The following is a 20,135-nucleotide window of genomic DNA, read 5'->3' as shown; positions in this document are numbered from 1 at the left end:
AAAGCCCAACCCTCAGCCCTGAAACCGTGCACATCAGCATCAACTGGGCCCAGGAAGGACAGTCAGTTCCATGCATCAGCAAGGGCCTAGGGGACACAAGGTCCTCACCCAGGCAGAGGTCACACACCATCAAGTGCCTTCGGCTGCCCATCAGGTAACATAAACAGCCTGTGGGATAAGGTGATAAAGGCAGCTGACCCTGCTCAGCCAGGAGGAGCAGTGGGTAGTGGCAGTGGGGACTGGAGACAGCAAGTCCTCCCTGGAAAGGGCTGCAGCTACTCACCTCTAGCTGGTTATTGCTGTTCAAGAAGGTGAGCCCTGGGTTGCCAGATCTTCCAGTTTCTCAAGGACGTGGAGATTGGGATTTGACAGGAACTCTCCCAGCTTGACAATGGATTTAAATGAAAAATTTTGTGAAGGCTGACAGTTTCAGCCAAATAAATGTTTAGCCATCTGAATTCACCTCAACACTCCACTTGCCACCCTGACCTAGGAAGCAGATCCTCTACATCTGCCACATGGCAGACAGCGTTGGGAAGAGGCCAGAGGAGGTCAGATGAAGCCACATGGCCAAGGGCCTTGGCTGGCACACATAGGATGTAGGGCTGCTTGCTGTTCCCGGGGCTCACGAGACACTTTCAGACTTCTGTCATTTTATCACGCTGGATCTGTGGCCAGCTGGGTCCTTCCCAGCAACCCTCCCACTTGCTTCAGACATTCTCCTCCTCTCCAAGGCCAGGTCATGTGGCAGTCCAGACCTCTCTCTTTGGGTAAGGCACGCCACTACCTCCACCTCTGACCAAATCTGAGTCAACTTTTAAAACAACTTATAATTCACCTGCCTGTTGAAGAATCAAATAATCCTTTCCTTTCTCTTGTACTTGACAAAATCATGACCAGTGACTCTGGGGACTTCAGGAGCTCTTTTTCCCCAAGAAACATACTGTGTTTGAAGGATAGCTTCTGTTCCTCATCTCCGGGGAGAGATAAGAGGGAAACTGAGGCACAGAGTTGAAAGCTATTTGCCTAAAGATACATTTATTTGGCAGGATTCCAAAGAGCTAGGGGAACCATGTACTCAGCTTTTTTTTTTTAAGTTTAGATGTCTTCCTGAATTATAACATAAGAGAGATAAGTAGAATTGCTTTACAGTGGGGTGTAATCTATAATGCAAGGGAGAGAGGAAGAGAGAGATGAGGAAAGATGATAGGTCAAAGCATGATAATCAAATCTCTTTCCCTGGCATTACCTTTACTTGGCCACTTAAATTCTTTTATTCCTGCAATTCCTTATACACAGGGAGTGAGGAAGAGGGGTGGGACAGGACAGCAAAGAGACATTTCAGAGCAAGGGAAAGTGCTCTGCACAAGTGACTGCCTGCAGCAGGGTGTGTACATGCATTTCTCTGGGTGTGTACAGATTGACATACTTAGTTTGTATGCAAGCCATTTTGGTAGGAAGAAGTGTTTCTATGTGGCAGGGGAATACCCTCCTAGGAAAATCTGCATGACTCGGGTCTCTGTCTCCCATCTCCTCCAACACACTGTGGCTATTCATTTCATTAACATACATCTACAGAGCACCTTTCTGGGGTTTGGCACTGAGATTACCACAATGAACAAGAGAGACCTGGTCCCAGTCCTCAGGGGGCCCACCGGTTAAGAGGGAGGCAGACAGGTGAAAGGGAGATTGTGCTTCAGTGGGCAAGCACTTGGACAGCTAAAGTGAACCTGGAGAGGGCATTTCTGAAGAGGCTAAGCTTGAATGACAGAGGGGACAAGTCAGGGAATGCATTCTGGAAGAAATGAGATCTAAGCTGCGATGTGAAGGTCCAGTTGGTGCTGGACCAGGGCAAGGGAAGGCGGGTGCTGCAGGCAAAGGAACCGGCATGGACAAAGATCCAGGGGCAGATTTTCCCCCAGCACCTGCTGGTGCAAATCTGCTGTTTGAGCTTAGGCATGGGCCATTCCTGGGGACGCTTTCATGGAAATTCTGAGACCAGTATAGGACTTATGTAGCAGTGGCCATAAACCAAGACTTGAGAACCTTAAAAGTCATTGTTGTCAGATTTAAACTGCTTTGCTAAAAGCACCCAAAATGCCCTCCTGTCCTCAAGGTACTCAGATGATAGGATGGAGAAGTGTTTGGGGGGAACCTCTAGAGTACAGCCCTTCCTCCTGATAAAGGACCTATACACTAAAGGTAAGGCATAGAACCTGAGGCCAAACTGACTTCGGAATTCCACTTTACAGAGAATAAAAAATGTTCAACTTTTGTTCTCTCTCTCCCCCCCCCTCACCTATTAGGCTAGGTAGAGTAATTGTTAGATTTTTTATATTATTTTTTAATTAGAGAGCAAGAAACTGAGGCTCACAGTGGAAAAGTATCCAAGGTTATTGGCTCATTCATTCACTCACTGACGCCACAAACATTAACAGGGCACCTGCTGTTGTCAGGCTAGTGCTAGGTGCTATGGATATGGAAATGAATGACAGATACTCCCTACTCATAGAAGCCAAGGTTCAAATCCATTGCTCTGATTCCAATCCCAGTGCCCTATCCAATACACTGAACTGCAGGTTGGATATGTGGTCTCTGGGGCAGTGCACCCGTGGGTGAGTGTTTACAGCCCCACAGTCTTTCTCAGCATCAGCCCCACCTGCCTTCTCCCCATCCCTGCACTCCACCTGCAAACATACCATCAAAGAAAACACAGCATAGTTGCCATGCAAATGTATCTTCAAGGCAAGATGCAGCCCAGATTTTCTCTGGAAGTCCCTCCCATATAGAAACCATACCCACAAATGGTTGTCCTGGTTTTGGTTGTCTTGGAGTCACTGAAAATTTTCCCATTCCACCTCCACCCTCTGTACTAGCCTAAAGAGAGTGCTTTTAAACCCTCACTTTTTGCAAGTGTTCCCTCTAAACACCGTCTCCTGGAAGTTGGGATGGGATAAAGTTTCTTTCAAAGGAAAAGCAAGGGGGAATTGGGAGAGGGAATATAAAGCACAGGAAGAGGAGACACCAGACCTATTGCCTCCTGGACAGTTCTGCTGTGAGCCACATCTGGCCAAGGTCAGAAATGACTGGCAAAACCCAACCAGACAGACATCTCTCAAAGATGCTTGGGAGAGGCTGGTGTATCTCCCCAGAGCCTGGGCAATGTTATTTCCTGGGCAAAGCAAGTCACAAAGGATGAAAGCAGATGACTGAATGTCTGGGGCAGGGTGGGAGGCCTTGCCAGGAGGTGGGGGTGGAGCAGTGGAAAGGGAGGAGGGGCAGAGAGTTGGCTGGTTTTACACAGACAAATCTCTTCATTTTTCCAGACTGGAAAAAGCTGTTTGGGCTGTGCACATTTGCAGAGAGTCACGGTATTTACTACGCTTCCTGGCTCAACAGATTTCTTTTTGTCATTCAGTCAAACGCAGCTTGTATTTTTCATAGCCAGAGCTCAACAGCCCATGGGGGCTCTTCCCCCACGCTGTGTTCGAAAACACATCGCCAGTGACTCAAAAAGCCCAACTCACATGGGCAGCAGGAGCCAGTGGGGGTAGCATGTTTTAGAGATAAAGACCCATATTTAGACAAACAGCGTCTCTCCCTTGGAGGTGTTTAATGATATTCCTTATTTTCCCAGCACACGTTGTTTTCTGAGCAACCTTAAGAATGAAAGGCTATTCTAGAAACTGATTCCTATGCACTTTCATGTGACTCTCAGTTATCCATCCCGATGGTAGTGGATGGTAGGGTGCTGTGGGAAAACTGGTTAATAAAAAAAAAAATCCCTTCTTGCCAAAATGTGCCTATCCAGAGTTCAATTCCAGAAGTGCTTCTGACCAGATGTCAGATTAGAAAGTTGTCTATTGAACCACTGTATGCTTAAACATTAATTCAATCCAGTGAATGTTAATTAAGCACTTACTATGTGCAAGGTATAGTGCTGGAGGTGGAAGTATCTGAGCTGACAACAACTTAACATGCACTTTACATTTTTAATAGAAAACAGAGTGTGAGCCCAATGGTATGCACGCCAATGGTGGAATTTTAGGCATCAAAGATGGACCAGGTCAATAAGGGAAGTCTTTTTGGGGATAGGAGAGAGGAGAGACCCCCTTCACACCATATTCCTAGGTTCCTGTATGTGTAATGTGTGCCAAACCACCACTGTGAGTATAGGCATTAAATCTTGCTCAAACAATCTGGAGACATGCTGCCTGAGAGTTGGAGAGTAGGAATTTCATCTTTAGAGATGACATGACATATTCAGGCAATCTCTGACCCCCTCTAGCCAAGGGGAAGGTAAATAAACAGGCATCCCTGGTGATGCAGGTTAATATCACCTGATGCTTTGGAATATAGCCTCTAACCTCCTCATTTTGTATTGCCAACGCATAAAGTCATCTTGCATTAATTTAAAGACAGAAAGGACCTACACAGACTTATCCTTGGACTTGCTTTTGATTCAGGAGCCCTGGGGAGCCAGAGGGGTGGAGGCTGATGGAGGGAAGTAAGGGAGGGTTTTTAGGGGACCAGGGAGTTGGGGGAGCTAGGAATTCTGTAGAGTACAAGTTGATTATGCCAGATGTAGCTCAGTTTTTTTTTCTTTTAAAAGACTATTATGGGTTTCCTTTCCAAAGTGGAACTGCAGGGATGGAAAAATGAGTTTCAGTTGCTATGGAAATAGGAGTTGGCTAGAGCCTGCAGGAGCAGCAGCTGGAGTAGAACAAGTGGCCAGGAACCTGGCCCTGTGACAGAGGGGCTTCCGGCTGGGGATAAGACAACAACAGACTTTAGCAGGGAGGAGGAGAAAGAGGAGGAGGAGGAGGAGGAGGAGGAGGAGGAGGAGGAGGAGGAGGAGGAGGAGGAGGAGGAGGAGAGAGGAGACAGAGACTGTCTCTAGACCCTGCAGCCTAAGAGTTCTGCAGACATGTGGAGTGACAGAGAATGGTGCGTGTGTGTGTGTGTGTGTGTTGCTTGTGCATCCCCAAAGGCACAAAAACAAAAACAAAACAAAACCAAGAAGCAAAATAAATCACTGCCTGAGAAAGAACAGAGTTTTACCGGAGACTCTGAGGTCAAGAAAGCCCTAAGACAGTTGAATGACGGAGGAGAAGAGGCTTGCTATTTCAAAGACTTCCAGGGGGTAAGGAAATGCTTGAGCAGGGCCTAGCCCTCACACTCTGTGCTCCTTCACCTTTTGTCCTCACAAAACTCCTCAAACTGAAACTGATGTGGGCCAGAAACACAGCTAACAAAATCCCCGCGGGGTTGGTAAGACTGTGGGGGTGGGCAAGCTGGTTGTTCTATTTCATCTGCATTTCTGGGTGACTGTTTCTGTTCCAGGCAGAAAGCCTGCATGACTTAGGGGCTTGGAAGTCTTCTGGAATGAGGCTTCGAAGGGGTTTGAATATTCTCAGCAACACATGCTGGAGAGATGCTTTGATTAGGCTTATGGTGACTTTGGGCCTTTGCTGGATCCCTCAGCAGGACCCACCTGGAGGAATATAATGCTATTCCCAATCCTATCCCAGGAAGAGGAACCGTCCAGCCCATTTCCTCCCATCATGGTGGGGTTGAGTGGACAGGGGGACCTCACACTGATGAAAGGACTCAAAGTTACACTTTGACACTAAATAATTCTACTACTGTCTATATATGTTGCCCCTGAGAAACATGAATAGGACTATATAGTTTAAGTTGTCCACCATTCTAGCATCTTGTTTTGTATTTCTTCATTTTTCAATATATCAAGATCCTCAAAAAGTAGAAGCAAGCATCAAAGAATAAAATGCTCGGGAATAAATTTAACCAAGGAAGTGAAAGACTTGTACATAGAAAACTGCAAAATGTTGCTGAGAGACATTAAAGAAGATACAAATAAATGGAAAGACATCCCATGTTCATAGATATGGAAGCTTAACACTAGGATGTTAATACTACTCAAAGCGATCTATAGATTCTATGTAATTTCTATTAAAATGCCAATTTCTTTTTAGAAATAGAAAAATCCATACTAAAATATATGGAATCTTGAGAAACCCCAAATAGCCAAAATGATTTGGAGAAAGAAGAACAAAGCAGGAGTACTCATACTTTTTGATTTTATGACAAAGGTATAGTAATGAAAACAGTGTGCTACTGGTATACAAACAGACATTTAGACCAACAGAATAGAATACAGAGCCTAGAAATCAACCCTCACAATATGGTTGAATGATCTTCAACAGGAGATCAAAAATATTCAATGAGGAAAGAACAGTCTTTTCAACAAATGGTGTTGGGAGAACTAGATATCTACATACAAAAGAATGAAGCTGGATACTTACTTTATAAACATATACAAAAATTACTTAAAATGGATCAAAGACCTAAACATAAAATCTGAAACTATAAACTCCTATGAGAAAACATAGATGAAACCCCTCATGACATTGGATTTGACAACAATTTCTTGGAGTAACACCAAAAGCACAGACAACAAAAGAAAAAACAAATTAAACTTCATCAAAATTAAAAACTTTTCTGTATCAAAGGACACCATCAACAGAGTGAAAAGACAGGATGGGAGAAAATACTTGCAAATCGTATATCTGATAAGGGATGAATATCCAGAATATATAAAGAATGTCTGTAACTCAACAGCAAACAAGCAAAAGCAAAAACACAAAATTCAACCTGATTCAAAAATGAGCAAAGGACTTAATAGACCTTTCTCCAAAGAAGATATATAAATAGCCAAAAAGTACAAGAAAAGATGCTCAACATCACTAGTCATCAGGAAAATGCAAATTAAAACCACAGTGAGATCCTATTGGAATGGCTGTTATAAAAAAGAAACCCCAGAAAATAACAAATGTTGACAAGGACGTGGAGAAATAGAAACCTTTGTGCATTGCTGGTGGGAATGTAAAATGGTACAGACACTATGGAAATGGTATGGCAATTCTCCCCAAAATAAAATAATAGCATTACCCTATGATCCAGCAATTTCACTTTGGATACACACCCAAAAGAACTGAGAGCAGGGATATTTGTACATTCATGTTCATGGCAGTATTATTCATAATGGTCAAAATTTGGAAGCAACCCAAGTGTCCATGGACAGATGAGTGGATAAAACCAAACGCCATGTATGCATACAATAAAATACTATTCTGTTTTAAAAAGGATATTCTGACACCTGCTACATCATACAAAGTGAAACAAGCCTATCACAAGAGGACAAATGTTGCACAATATCATGTGTTCAGGGAACTTAGAGTAGTCAAAATTGTAGAGACAGAAAGTAGAAAGATGGTTGTCTGAGGCTGGAGGAAGGAGGCAACAGGGAGGAGATTAAAATTAATCAAACAGTGGGACGCCTGGGTGGCTCAGTGGTTAAACATCTGCCTTCAGCTCAGGGTGTGGTCCTGGGGTCTCGGGATCCAGTGGCACATCGGGTTCCCTGCATGGAGCCTGCTTCTTCCTCTGCCTATGTCTTTGACTCTCTCTGTCTCTATGTCTCTCATGAATATAAATAAAATATTTTTAAAAAATCAATCAAACAGTGAAACCCATGTTTCATGAGTTTAGGAAGATGAAAAAGTTCTAGAAATGAGTGATGGTGAATATTGGTTATACAGCCATGTAAACATATTTAATGTCACTGGACTGTACATTTTAAAATGGTTAAAATGGTCTTTTTTTTTTTTTCATGCCAAAAGGGTTTTATTTAAGAGCCCGTAGTGCTGAAGCTCAGGAATTTGGAAGGTCACTCTCGGCCAGCCAGCAGGTGGCCCGGTGTTGATGTGCAAGGCGGAAGAATCCAGCTTTCCCGCATGGGGTTCTAGTTCCAAGGTTCAGAGGGTGCCCAGCTGCTGGCGGCTGGTCCCCCTGAGTCACCACTCTGTTATGTCATGTATATTTTCCCATAATTAACATATATATTAACCCCCCTTCCCTGCTATGATATGATGAGCGTGTTTATATACACATCTACATATGTGACCCAGGGTCAGACTCTCGACCTCTGAGTTCAGCCCTCACCGGCTGCCTGTCCAGTTAAACACAGTCAGCACCCAGGATATGTCCTTTCCCCTACTCCCATTGTCTTGTCAAAACTTACCACAGGCAAACAAGACCACCGGCTGGCGTGGGGAGCCCCTTGTGTGCAGGTGGGATGGCAAGATTGAATAGAGATGAGGACTGTTTAGGAAGGACAGTCCCCTTGCTCTGGTGCAGGGTCTAAAGTGATAAAGGCTGTAAGGCAAGAGTGGGCACAGCAGGCACTCTGGCAGTTGGCAGGAAGAGAGGGGACTTCTTGTTTGGCTGTCAGGTGGTATCACAGAGGAAGTGGTGTTTCAGGGGACTTTGAAGGAATGAGGATATGTGTCTGTGTGAACTGGCAGAGGACACTTTAGATGGGTTGTCTGTTTGGCTGGAGTGTGGGGTGACTGAGAGACAGGGGCTGGGAGAGAATGTGGGTTGGCCAGGAAGAGGAGGTGACCAGGGGAGAAGGTACAGGAACATGTGCCGCACAAGCCTGTCATATTGGAAGGTAAGTATTGGAAAGGCCTAGCTGGCCTTGGTTTGTAACCTCTTGGAGGAGATCCACAAGGAATTTGAATGCCAAACTAACAATAATGACAATGTCTGTGTACAGAGGACTTCCTCTGTACATCTCACTCAATAACCCTAAGTGGTAGGTAACAACATTAGCTCCAGTTTCAGCAGAGAAAACGGAGGTCCCAGTGGTGCAGCGCCTTGCCAAGACCACACGCAAGGCCAGTAAGTAGTGGAGCTCGGGCTATGAACCCAGACCTACGTGGGTCTCAAACTCTAATACGCAGAAAGAATGCCACAGGAGCTAGTTTAAAAGCACAAATTCCATTCTCAGTGGCCAAAGACAGAAGAATCTGAGCAACAAAGACTAGGAAGTATTGGATTACAAAGTATAATTATTATTATAATTATTATGAAGAGTATAAAATAAAACCCAGGCACCCAGGTGGCTCAGCTGGTTAAGCATCTGGCTTTGGCTCAGATCATGATCTCAGGGTCCTGGGATCAAGCCCTGTGTTGGGCTCTCTGCTCAGTGGGAAGCCCAATTCTCCTTCTCCCTCTGCTGCTTGCCTTGCTTGTTCTCTCTCTCTCTCTCTCTCTCTCTCTCTCTCTCAAATAAAATAATAAAATCTTTAAAAAATAAAAATAAAATAAAAAATAAAATAAAACCCGAGTCCACACTTTTATAAATAAAATGAGAAATGAATAAATGGGAGGGAAGAGCCAAATCGCCTGTGCAGAAGAATTCCAAATAAATGATGTAGATACACTGCTCTGAAGAAGGGAGAAGAGAACCCCCCAGTCCCTCAAGGATGAGCTGCACGTTATGACTGCCTTCCAAGAGAACAGTATGGAACCGTATGGAGAGGGGGGAAAGAGAGAAACTTGACAGTGGAGACACCTGACAAATGCTACCTTAGTCGGGTGATTGAGCTCAGGATCAACAGTGGTAGGTGGTACTGACGTGAGGGGTGCTTGCCTGGACATGACAAAAATGGCATTTTACCACTGTGGGGCCTTCCTCTCCAAAACCCATACCCCCATTCTAATCCTGAGAAAAATATCAGATAGATTTCATGAGAGGGATATTCTACTATATACCTGACCAGTACCCCTCAAACCTGTGAAAGTCATCAAAAACAAGGAAAATCTGAGACAATGTTGTAGCCAATAGGAACCTAAGATGATGTGACAAAGAAATGTGATACCAGATACTAGCGGATGTCTTAGAATTGAGAAAGGACATTAGGTAAACACTAAGAATAATCTCAATAAACTATGGAGTTACTAAGTTACTTTAGTTACTAAGAATGTATTAATATTGGTTCATTGATTGTAACAAATGTACCACGGTACATTTGTTAATCTTAACAATGGGGGAGCTGGAGGTCCCTGGGTGGTTCAGTGGGTTAAACATCTGCCTTTGACTCAGATCCTGATCTCAGGTCCTGGGATGGAGCCCCACCTCAGTCAGGCTCTCTGCTCAGCAGGGGAGCCTGCTTCTCCCTCTCCCTCTGCCCCTCCCCCGTATGACTTCTCTCTCTCTCTCTCTCTCCTCTCTCTCAAATAAATAAATAAATAGAATCTTTAAAAAAAAATAATAGGGGAAGCTGGGTGTGGGGTATATGGGAACTCTCTATACTATCATTGATTTCTCTGTAAATCTCTACTGGTCTAAAAAAAAAAAAAAAAAAAAAAGGTCTATTAAAAAGAAATCCCCAAGTTAACCCTCAGAAGCCCTGACCCTCTGCTATGCCTCTGCACAAGTGTATCTGAGGGGTAAATGAAGCAGGCCCACTCCCTGCCTGTTAATGGACTGAAGACAAGCCTCAGATACCAGTGATGTCTTCAGGGATGGGGAAATAGTTCACACCAAGGATATGGTAAGCCTCTCTTCCATTGGACTCCCTGAGGCTAGGGAATGGCACATCTCTCATCAGACTGGCAGCCTTCCTAGTATGAGAACTGGGTCTCCCCTCTCAGACTGAGCAGCCTGGCAGCCCCTGAGGGCAGGGCCCACTTTTCCTCTGGAAGATGTCAAGAAGGCCTCCCATAGTGTCCCCAGGTGCCACAGATTCTCCATATGTATTTTGAGAAAAACGTACATTTTTAAAAGCTGGCGAAAAGTTGGTTTGCTTCAAAATAATAATCTCTCAACACTCAGAGAAGTATAATCAATGCTCATGACAGCAAACTCAATGATCTTTTGATCATTGACTGCCCTATGCTTCCTTTCCAGGACCCTTCTCACCCCAGACCCCAGGCACGGACGAGTGATAACAGTAGTAACTGGGATCCTGTCAATTCTGTAATGGAGCTCAGCATCCCAGAAAACCGCTTTTTCTCAGTTGCAAGAAGGTATTACTGGAAGGTACACAGCAAGTCACCTCCAAATCTGGGGAGAGTATATCAGCAGAATCCACACATACAATAACTGTAATTACTGATCTGCAGAAGTTCTTAAGACAGGACAGGATGTGCCTCTGGACAAAGCAGGAAGAGCAGGGCCTGGAAATCAAATCAAGACCTGACAATAAGAAGGAGTAAAAAAAAAAAAAAAAAAAAAAGGTCAATTGTATTAACATAAGATGCAGGAATATTAGCTAGACAGAGATGGTGAAGTGTGAGGAGCTCAGCAAAAATTGTACGAAAGAGAAGTCTCTGAGAGTCTTATTTCCCATTGTCCAGAGCAGTGGGATTTCTGGAAACTCTTGAGCATTACAGACAGCTCAGAGGCTGGCCAGGGATGCCCTCTTGATGAGGATCTTATCCTGGAATACCCTCTTGATAAGGATCTTAAGGTTGGTCCAGGGAGGCAAAGTTTTGGTCACTGATTTGAGTCGTGTCTACCATGAGAACAGGGATGGGGACCTAGCTCAGCAGAACTGCCACTGTGGACTCTTGTATCCCTCAGAGGATACAAGGATCTTAGGCTGTCCTGGCTATTAAAATCATTCACCTTGCACACCTTGTCTGGTCCCACGAATACCAAACTTCTACCTGGAACATGGCTTCCCATGTGGGCTTCCCCAGGCTGACATCAAGTTTTCAGGCTGCCTTGAAGTGCTTGTCCCATTGTGATTTAATATATTTGTGGTCTGGCTTCCTTACCAGGCTCCTGTAAATTTGGCTAGTCTGTCCTTTCAGCCTGATTAGCTCCATATGCACCAGGGAAGCTCCATCTTTAGCCTGCAAAGAATGAGCATGACCAGCATCCAGTCCCTTGTGATGCTAGCTTGGGGGTGAGGGGACTCTCTCTGAGTGACAGTCTCCCTCTGGGCATCACTGGTTAGCTGCTCTCTGCCTCCTCAATCACCCCAACTACAGCCATCCACTTTGAGCCCAGAATTGGCTATAAAAGCTTCTGTGTGATACAAAAAAATAAGGAAGAAAGAGGCCCTGTGCTTGGGTGAAGATGCCAAGAACACAGGATAGCATATAAGCAGAAGGAACTGGCAATGTTTAATCTAGAACTGGGAAGATCCGGGAGGGCCAGCAGGTTCCCTGTTATCAAATATCTGAAGGGACTATAGGAACAGAAAGGGGACAGATTTGTTCTCTGAGGCTCCAGAAGAAAGTATGACAACCAAAGGGCAGCAGATTTAGGGAGACAGATTTCAGCTGGATGAGAAAGAGGAACCTCTTACAGTAGGCTTCCTCTACCATCAGTAAGTTAAATAATAGCTTCATTTTTTTTCTTTTGTCAAACTTGTGAGAAGCAGTGTCATCCTGAAATTAAGAACACAAACTGTAGGGCGCCTGGGTGGCTTAGTCGGTGAAGCATCTGCCTTCAGCTCAGGTCATGATCTCTGGGTCCTGGGATCCAGTCCAGCTCCTTGCTGCTCAGTGGGGAGTCTGCTTCTCCCTCTTTCTCTGCCATTCCCCCTGCTCCTGCTCTCTCTCTCTCTCAAATAAATAAAATCTTTAAAGAAAAAGAAAAAGAACATAAACTGTGGAGCAGGACAACCTGGATTTACTTTCTAGTTGTCACTTACCGGCTATATAACTTTGGGCAAGTTTCTTCACTCCCCTATGCCTGTTTATTCAGCTAATAATAGTTCCTATGCTTAACTCTTGCAACTGTGGTGAGGAGTAATTAAATTATGCATATAGGGGCTTAGAATAACATCCAGCACATAGTAAGTGCTCAATAAGTGCCACTATCATTTTTATCATATTCTCATACTACCTATGCTATTTTTCATATTTTTCTTTAAGTAGATACATTATGTAAATGTATTTTACTTTATTTTTTACAGATTTTACTTTATTTTTTTTAAAGATTTATTTATTTATTCATGAGAGACACACAGAGAGAGGCAGAGACACAGGCAGAGGGAGAAGCAGGCTCCCTCCAGGGAGCCCGATGTGAGACTTGATCCCAGGACCCTGAGATCACACCCTGAGTGAAAGGCAGACATTCAACCGCTGAGCCACCCAGGCGTCCCACAGATTTTATTTATTTATTTGAGAGAGAGAGAGAGAGAGAGAGAGAGAGCGCAAGCTTGAGCATGAGTGGGGGGAGGGGCAGAGGGCGAGGGAGAAGCAGACACCCTGCTGAGCAGGGAGCCCCAAGGATGTGGGGCTTAATCCTAGGACTCTGGGATCATGACCTGAGCAGGAGGTAGATGCCTCACTGACTGAGCCACCCAGGCACTCCTTAAATGTATTTTAAAGAAAACTTCATATTGCTACTGTAAATGTGGAGCCAGAAACACTTGCCATGTATAGGTGGAAACTGCAGAAATACACAAAACAACATTCTAAATTTAAGCTGACCATGCTTGCCTGTTCAATGTCCTGAATTTGATGGCTGCTGTCTTTTCCATGAAAAACCAAGACGGGCCAGTCTAGTCTTTCACTAAGACTTCTTCTGTTGACTGTAGTCAGAAGAGAGGCTGGCAAGTTCAACAAAGTACAAGGCCAGTGGGAGCCCCAGCAGCAGGGCAGGATCAGAGAGGCAGTTTACAAAGGGAATACCTATCCTAGTCTGAGACTTCAGGGTCTTTAGCTCCATGACTCCATTCGACACTAAATCATCTCACTAGGTCCCCAGTGATAGGCAACGCACACTTAAAAAAAACTCAAAGCAGAAACACTTTGTAGCCCACCCATGCTGGTGACCACTCCCTGGAGGCCACCTGTGGACAGTTGGACCTGCCACCTCTTCTTCCTGCCTGAATGTATTTTCTGGCTGTGAGACCTATACCCCCAGATAGAGTGCGCGGAAGTGGGGAGGCCTTGAGGAGGGAGGGAAACACCCCAGCTTCCTTGCCTCTTTATGAGACACATAATCTCTCCAAGTATTCCCCAGTGAGACTGAGCCATTGCTCGGGGTGCTAACTCACTTATCAACAAATCCTTCTTTGGTTTTCCTTCCCTTCCCCAGGTCCACCTCACTCTCACTGCACTTTCTGGGATCACTTCCCCAATAATGTCCTGGCACCCACATTGTCTCATGATCTGTTTTTGGGGAAACCCCAACTATGACATAGTTCAAACTTCTAGCAACGGAATGAGGTGCCCAGTGAGTAAGTTCCATGTTATTGATGGGAACTCAAGAAATAGCAGAGAATAGTTGAGGGGGATTCATTGGTCAGGTAAAGATTTTACTAGATGGACATTTAGTATTCATATGTCACTGAGGTCCCATGATTCTAGATAAAGAATCGGCAAACTATAGCCCACTGACCCACTGCCTGAGCGAAGAATGGCTTATACATTTACAAAAACTTGTTGTTAAAGCAGTTTTTTTTGAAGATTTTATTTATTAATTCATGAGAGACACAGAGAGACAGAGGCAGGGACATAGGCAGAGGGAGAAGCTGGCTCCCCGTAAGGAGCCCGATGTGGGACTCGATCCCGGCACTCTGGGACCACACCCTGAGCCAAAGGCAGATGCTCAACCGTGGAGCCACCCAGGCATCCCTACAAAAAAATTTTAAATTAAATTAAATTATTTTTAAAGATTTTATTTATTTTTTTTGACAGAGAATGAGAGAAGAGAGAGAGAGCACACAAGCAGGCAGAAAGGCAGTCAGATGGCAAGGGAGAAGCAGGCTCCCTGCTGAGCAAAGAACCCGACGTGGGGCTATATCCCAGGACCCAGGATCATGACCTGAGCCGAAGGCTGACTCCTAATGGACTGAACCACTCAGGCACCCCACATTTATATATAGTTTTAAAAAAATCAAAAGATTTTGTGACCCATTAAAATCATACGAAATCCAAATTGCAGTGTCCATAAATAAAGTTTTATTGGAACACAACTCATTTCCATACCTTCTAAAGCTGCTTTTACTCTACAACCACAGAGGTGAGTAGACGCCAACTGAAACTGTGTGGTCCACAAAGCTCTAAATATTTCCTATCTGGCCCTTTACAGAAAAAAGTTTGCTGACCCCTACTTAAGATCATTGTCCTGCAGGGACAAGAGGCAGATTGAGACCTTGCTGTCCCATGGATGGGGAGACCCAGTGCCAGACCTAGTATTTCAGGGGTAGTTTTTTTTTTTTTTTAAGATTTTATTTATTTATTCATGAGAGACACAGAGAGGCAGAGACACAGGCAAAGAGAGAAGCAGGCTCCATGCAGGGAACCCAATGCGGGACTCGATCCCAGGACCCCAGGATCACGATCTGAGCCAAAGGCAGATGCTCAACCACTGAGCCACCCAGGTGTCCCTCAGGGATAGTTTGGATCAGACCTTCACACTTCCTTTTTCTACATCTTTGGGCCCACCCTCACTACTCCCCCTGCCCCTACAAGCAACTGGGAGTCTTTCACTGAGGCATTAATGGTTTTATACCAGGAATATTTTTATTTTTAATACGCATGAGGACTTTTCTTCTCCACTTTCTGCACACTGACCCAAGTTGTTTCATCCATGCTTGATGGCTTCTGTAGCCACATAGTTACTGATTCCTCCCCAGACCAAACCAAATCTCTAGCCCAGTATTAGTGACCTAAGATCTCTGATCAATACTCAAACGTCTGTTCAGCATCAGATTAAGAGGGAGGTACTAGAGGTCGGTACTGCTTACCAGTGGCGTACTTTTGGACAATATGTTTAACTACATAAGGCATCAATTTCATCTTCCGCAGGAGGTGGAAACCATCCTCTCCAAGCCTGCCAGGATTACTGTGCTAATCGGATGAAATGAGAGCTGCCCACAAAACACACTGCCACCTGGCCCCAGCCTCTGTTATTATTGTTATTATTGCACTTCTGTTCTCTTTGCCCACCACGTTCCCTGCACACTGGCTCTCCTTGAGTTTCCTGACCTTGCCAAGCTCTTGGCGACCTCCTGGCCTTTGCATATATTACTTTCTCTGCTTGAAACACTCTTTCCTTATCCCACTGGGTGCCTGTTCTGCTTCTAACCTTTCTGACACCCAATCTAAGGCAGGCCCCTTCTGTATGCCTCTCCACCTTGAATCTTTCATTGTACATGTGGTAATGTCTAATTACAGTTGATTCTCATTATTTGCAGCAGCTATATTCCAAGAAGTTGCCGTGAATATGGAATTAGCAAATACCAAACCATTGCACCTAGGGAAAAAAACCTAAAGTTAGGTTTCTGGGAGACTCTCGTCACATTTTCATCAACAGATCAATACCTAACCTTATTTTATGTGTGTTTCTGTTTAAAGACACCTAATTTAATATATATTGTTGATTCATTCTTATTGAACTCACAGCCAAAACCATTACAATTCATGCCTGAACAAAGCTTATCTTATACATATTTTCTCTGTAAGGCACATCACAACCTTCTTATGCTTAGGAGCACTAGTCAGCACTTGAGCACGATGCTTCGGGGCGATTTTCAACAGAGAAGTTGAAAATCATAAAAAAAAAAAGCACAAAAATGCAGAAAACATCGCACGAAATAGTTCACAAAAAGGACACCCATTTACAATATGAGAGCTAACACCAGAAAGCAGAGTGTTGCCTTGTGTTGACCTCAGCTGGGAATGTGCATGTTTGTCAGCTCCAGTTTTTGGGCACTCTGCCCATGTCCATGCATGACCACGAAAGCGCTGTCTATATTGATTTTAGGGTCACAAATAAATTGTACAGAGTAGAACTCATGACTACAGAATCCGCAAAAAATGAGGATCCGCTGTATTTGTTCTCATTTCTCTCATTCACCAGAGTGTGAATTCACCAAGAGCTGGCTAACCTCTGTCTTACCATTTTATGTCTACATCTGGGAAACTGCGTGGCACACAGTAGGCTCTTAATAATGAATATGCCATGAATGAACAAATGAGTCAATTCAGTGAAAGTGCCTTGTTGGCAGTAATGATAGCCAACATTGTTGGCTTGTTTATGGAAAATATACCATGACCTGCCTTGTGCTAAGTGTTTTCTCTCCATTCTCAACATGAGGGAAACAGCAGATTGCTTTTGCACATGGGTCCTAGAGTCAGATTGCCTAGGATCTGCCTCTTCTTAATCATATAGCTCTGAGCAAGCCCCTTGGCCTTTCTGAGGCCCAGTTTTTCAAACATCATATGGGGTCATTATAGTACTATCCTGTGGGCCATAATGAGGAGTCAAATGTGACAATGCACAGAAAGCATTGAGCACAGCACCTGGTGCAGGTACACCTGCAGGAAACATGACCTTAATTGTTAATAATTCCCACAATAACTCTAGGAGGTTTATACCATCGTGCCCATTTTGCAGATGGAGAAACTGAGACCAGAAGTGAATTCGTGAGCTCTTGAGGGGGCTTTGGGGACTCCAAGCCCATGCTGGTAACCACTCTGCTGTTTCATGAGAATACACGGGATCATTTTTACTAGTTATAGGGGAGCTTACTCTGCCTCCTCAGCTGCATTTACCAAAGTGAGGAGGGCAGCTCAGGAGTCTTCTCTCACATTCCACACCAGCCTCTTTCCATCCCCTGCCCGCTGCTGAGTTTAACCCTTTCAGAACCAGCCCTATTGGAGGGGAGGTGTTGGTTTGTTATCTTGGGTTTGACAGCTCTAAGGCGGAGATACTTCCTGTTTCAAAAGCAGGAGGGAGGAGGAGGGGGGGGGAGGGGGGGAAGAATCCGCATTCGGCGGCGCTGTGACACACGTCCTCGGGGTTTTCTCCAACCTTACATCAAGGGACCTCAAACTTAGCTGCTAGTTGCAATCTCCTGGGAAGCTTGTAAAGGTCCAGATGCTCAGGCTGCAACCCAGACCGCTTACACTCGTCCCCGGGGTGGGGAGGGTGGCGGTGGAACGGGGGCACCAGCGTTCTTTCATGCTCCCCAAGAGATCCCAACGAGCAGCCAAGTTTGAGGACGGTGCTCTGGATCGGATCCGCGCTCAGCTGCAAAGCCACCGTGGCTCCGGGCACCGGGAACTCTCTCCTTTGAGGACTCGCCGAGCGGGGCCTCGGGCGGGCTTTGCAGAGGCTCGGGCTGGGGCGACCCGCGGGCCGGCGAGCTGCGCTCCCGCCGGGTCCCTTCAGGCACGGCACGTGCGGCCGCTCCGACGAGTCGGGTCCTCCCCGCCGCGCTGCCCGCCCCGGCCGCGGGGGCCCGGGGGAAACGCCCGAGGCTCGGGGGTCCTACCTTGGCCGCCGGCGCTGCGCTCCAGTCCCCGGAATCCTGGGGCTCGGGCCCGCCCGCCGCCGGCCCCGCCGCGGGCCCCCCCTCCGCGCCCGAGAGGCGCCGCTGGAGCGCAGGCGCCACCCAGCGGCGCGCGGAGGCGGTGCGGGGCCGCGGGCGGGGGCGGGGCGGGGCGGGGGCGGGGCCGCGGGCGGGGCGGGGCGGGAGCGCGGCCCACCTGCCCACGTGGGCGGCTGCCCCAGCGTCGGGCGCCCGGGCCCGGCCCCGCCGCCCCGCCCCCGCCCTCCCCGGGGGGCGCCGGGACCCCGACCGGCTGAACTTCCTCTCCGGGCCGCGAGGGCCCGCCAGGCCCGGGCTCCGCGCCGGGGAGCCGTCCTGGGATGTCCCCGGCTGCGCTCGGGATGCTCCGTTGCGGCCCCAGCGTCCAGTACAGCCCAGGTTGGCACAGCCTCTTTTTGAAATAATGTGGGAGCCCCGGACACGCCGGGACCGGCCCTTCCCCTCCCACCAGCCCCCACCCCCTTGCCCTCCTGCCTGGTGCCCTCCAGGCTCTTGGGCTGAAGTTGATTAGACTCCCAGGCTGGGGCAGAGCCTGCGCAGAGTTGGGAGACACAGGTCCCTTAGGACTTGGCAAACCGGGTCATCTTTCTCGCCCGGCTGCGATGGCTTTTTTTTTTTGGGGGGGGGGTGGGGCTTTCTTGGTACCTCTCCTGACTCCCTGACACTCAATGCCCGTAGCCACCCCTTAGTCACTGGGGGCTGGGAAGGGAGAGTAGGTCTGCCCTAGGCTGGGGACCTGTTAGCTGATAGTTAAGCAATGTCCAGAGGAGTCCCACTATCAGGCTTTTTGAGAGCAATGGGGACCCTAAGCCACCTCCCTTTCCTGAGGCTTCTGGTATTTATTATTATTAATTTTAAAGATTTTCTCTATTTATTCATGAGAGACACAGAGAGAGAGGCAGACACATAGTTAGAGGGAGAAGCAGACTCCCCACAGGGAGCCGGATGTGGACCTCTATCCCAGGACCCTGGGATCATGTCCTGAGCTGAAGGCAGATGCTGAGCCACCCAGGTGTCCTTGGTATTTATTATTTTGTTATGAAGACATGCCAAAACAGGGTTACAAAGATGGTGGACTATTTAAAGGGTTTACATTTCACTTCTTTCTTTCCTCTGCAAATGTTAACTGAGCACCTACTATGCCCCAGACACTTTCCTAAAAACAAGGGCTATGACAAAGGGCAAAACACCCCCAAAATCTCTGCCCTCACTGAATTCAGATTTAATGTAACAAATTAACACTTTTAGCATCCACAAAAATGCAGTGCGATGGAATTGAGCTCCTCACAGGATCAGTACAGGATTTACAATGCAAAAAAAAATGAATGTGTAGGGCACCGAAGGCAGAGTGGCCTGGTGATGGACACAGGTTTTGCAAGGCGGTATGTGAAATGCCTTCTTATCCTGGCCATTTATCTGTGCGATGACATCTGGGGATAATATCACCAGTGGAAAGATGAGAGACACTTTGTGAAAGTGAGGTCTATGCCAACCCCCAACCTGTGTGAGTGCCTGCCTCATATTTGGCCTCTCTGTACTGGTAGGCTCTGGCCCCAGTGACCATCGAAGGCAGAGGAAGAGGAGGGGGACGTATCACCCGTGGGCACTGCCTGGAAGGGCAAGGGGCAGTGTATGTGTTTGGTGTGTGTGTGTGTGTGTGTGTGTGTGTGTGTGTGTGACTGATATGGCCTGGTCCCCAGCTTATACATGGCCGGCTGGTGTTCTCTGGTGAAGGTGAATCGGTCAGAGAAGTGCTGACAAGGACATTTCCCATTCTCTCACTTTAAAGTGTCTCTGAGTCATTTCCAGATCATTCTTGCCCCAGTCCTTGCAAGAGCTCCCTCCCCCTCACCCCACTGTGCCCCAGAGCATGCCTGGGCAAAGTCCTAGAATTCTGACGTCAGGCATCACCTGATGGGGTTAAAGGTTTTCCTAAGGACTTTCCCTCTGAGTTCTCTTGCC

At 46.5% G+C, this 20,135-nt stretch overlaps 1 protein-coding gene across 1 annotated transcript in view; it reads right to left on the bottom strand.

Annotated features, from left to right (window-relative positions):
* Positions 1-18,178, bottom strand: part of CHD9 (chromodomain helicase DNA binding protein 9) — a 221,508-nt gene extending 203,330 nt beyond the window's left edge. Inside the window, exon 1 of the mRNA XM_055330958.1 lies at positions 18,117-18,178. The gene's annotated coding sequence lies outside the window, so the exon portion shown is untranslated. The remainder of the gene's footprint in view (positions 1-18,116) is intronic.
* Positions 18,179-20,135: the final 1,957 nt, after the last annotated feature.

The sequence above is a fragment of the Nyctereutes procyonoides genome, unplaced genomic scaffold (genome assembly GCF_905146905.1).
Source record: "Nyctereutes procyonoides isolate TBG_1078 unplaced genomic scaffold, NYPRO_anot_genome, whole genome shotgun sequence".
Lineage (NCBI taxonomy): Eukaryota > Metazoa > Chordata > Mammalia > Carnivora > Canidae > Nyctereutes > Nyctereutes procyonoides.
Note: the sequence above shows the minus strand (reverse complement) of the source record. Positions and strands in the feature narration are given on the sequence as shown.